Raw genomic sequence first — 2,873 nt, 5'->3', positions numbered from 1 at the left:
GGTGATTTATTTGATATAAAAAGTTATAATGTGAAAAAGTACAGAATGAATATTTATTACATAATAGTGAGGAATTTTGAGGCCCTAATTTGTATTTTGAAACTGAAGCCATCTTACTGCAGCTACTACCATACTAGAAGACATTCATTGACGATGACTCGTGTCACATGCATAGTAATGACGACTTAAGTGAATCTAGTTGTTAAAATTTAAATCTAAAATGCCACGGAAGAAACAAAGTAAAAGGTTTGAAGCTCTTCATAAGGCTAGGTGGACCGCCGGATCTTCAACAGCTCCTACACCTACTTCCTCTACTATCGCAGAAAATGATGATAACAGAAATGAAGTCAGGAAATTAGCCGTTCCCCCAATCAATCATACCATTTCTTTCAATTATAATCACTTATCTATGGTATTAGCTAGTAACTTTCTAAAATTGTTTTGAAAGCCATCCATGCCATAGTATGCTTGGGAAGCTGCATAGTACATACATGTGGTATCACTTACCCAACACAATCAAATTTAACAAAATGGCCACAATGGAGGAAACTTGAGGTCATCCACACCTTTCATTTTCAATCATATATTTATCAGGAAGTTGATGTGACAGCTACACCGAAGTCGGAGGATGCAAATAATGATTCAGATAGAACAACAGAGGTCACTCCATTACATTTTCAAAAGAATGATCCTGAAATACTCCTAAAAGACGCAACACTGGTGAACTACCAAATGGTAATTCATTTTTTTGGGTCAAGTGAGCCAAATGTGTAAATTTTTTATCAGATTAATTTAACTTTATAATGTGCCACACCATCATGTAATGATAAGTTAAATTTGTTCGTGTTAGTATTATTGGTCAACAAGGTTGTGTTACTTTACAATATGATTGTACTGGTTGTGCTGAGAGACGTGTTACTTTTGACAGCTCAATTAAGTATGAGACTGAAAACTGCACAGCAGTTGGTCTTGCCCTGCAAGTTGCATTTATATGTTCAGGTGCAATGTATTCTCAACATGCTAAAGTACTTAGAAATGCCCTTGGTATGTAGTATGTACTGTGCAGGAAAATCAATTTATTATAAGACAGTAGCTTTGATGTACCCTATTGTCAAGGGTATACTAAATGATATGAGCAAACAGGCAAAGAATAAATGAAGCAGAAGAATGGTAGTGAGCTTGGGTCATTTAAAAATGCTGCAACATGCCGTGATGCTACATGGTTAACATGTGGCTACTATAGTCAAAATGCTACATATACTCTGCGAAACTATCAAACTGGTAAGCTTTTGTAGTACCAGCATTTCAGTCAAAGAGGTAAGGATGATATACCAGGAGAAGAATTGTTTGTAGGTACATCACAATCTGCAGAGGTATTTGGGACTGAATGGGATTTTAGAAAAGCTGTAACTGATGAAATGAACATTAGCATTCATGTGTAAGATAATCACAGTACTTCTTGAAAGGCTTTGCTTTCTAATTTTCATAATTGCGGTTATTTTGTGTACTGGTCATATTGCATGAAATCATGGAAAGCATTTAAAAAGGCTAGCTAAGCAAAAATTTTTTAAAAAAAGCCAAATTAGAAAGTATGACAAAACTCACCCTGCTATAGTTACAATAAAGAATCACTGCAGGAAGGATGACTTTGGTTGTATTGCTAAAGGTTTTATTAAACAGCTAGAAACTTTTCTGCTAATGTCAAGTCTGTTGGCTGGGATCAAGATGCCTTTTCAGTTCGACTTCACTCACAAGCTAAGTACCATGCAAAAATTGTACATGAATGGGAAGGTGGTAAATGTTTCTTTCATGATTTAACTGTTTATGAATGTGAAAATGTACAAGAGGTGACTTTACGTGTCAAGGTAAGCCATACAAGACAAAAATGTTTTCAGTTGCCTGTTCCTAGGTCTTGCATATGAAATTGCATGTGAAGCTGTCATTGCTAAATCAAAACAAATTTTTAATGACAAACTAGGTTGTTGCCACACTAGTATAATTGAATCATCTCATAATGTATTGCTGCAGTTTAGAACAAAGAACTTAAATCTACAGATGCTTCACTACAATGATCAAGATGCCTTTTCAGATTGACTTCACTCACAAGCTAAGTACCATGCAAAAAGTGTGCATGAATGGGAAGCTGGTAAATGTTTCTTTCATGATTTAACTGTTTATTATTGTGGAAAATGTACAAAAGGTGACTTTGTAGTGACATCACAGAACTCATAAATATTCATGATCTTATTTTGTATATATATTGCATGCTGTGTTATTAAAGATCAGTGGTTGGGTGTCAACACGAGGTATAGCGATCTCTCTCTCTCTCTGGGCGCAACAACCAGCCTTGCCTGTCAATAGCCAGCACTTACACATAGCATCCCATATACGAATTGCTATATTGGTGACCCGGATGGCCCTGACGACTCACTGCACTGCTCAGGGTATACAGACAAGCAACTACTGGACGTGTGCTGGAGTTACCTCTTTCTAGTCCACACGTTTCCACTTTTGACGACGCTGGCCTTGTCTCTCTCTCTCTCTCTCTCTCTCCTCCTGATGACTCACTGTCAGCAGGTAACCAGGCAGCTGTATTACTCTTAGCTCTGGCCACGACGACCCACTGTCGGCCTATACATTCGCTCATCGCTACTGCTTGCCTCTCGCCCACGGACCCACTGATGATCGACTCCGATAGGTCGTGAAACACTCTCAGCATGTATGTCACTCATATTTTTGCTCTCAACTGTGTTGTCACTCTCTCGTTACTATTTCTTCCTTCTTTTGGTCTCATTCTCACTTCTCTACCATGTTTATCGTTTTTGCAACTCTCCATGTGCTCATCAATCTCATTGTCACCTTTTGACCTGTGT

This window comes from Amphimedon queenslandica, unplaced genomic scaffold (genome assembly GCF_000090795.2).
Source record: "Amphimedon queenslandica unplaced genomic scaffold, v1.1 AMPQUscaffold_13461, whole genome shotgun sequence".
In the NCBI taxonomy this organism is placed as follows: Eukaryota; Metazoa; Porifera; class Demospongiae; order Haplosclerida; family Niphatidae; genus Amphimedon; species Amphimedon queenslandica.
Note: the sequence above shows the minus strand (reverse complement) of the source record.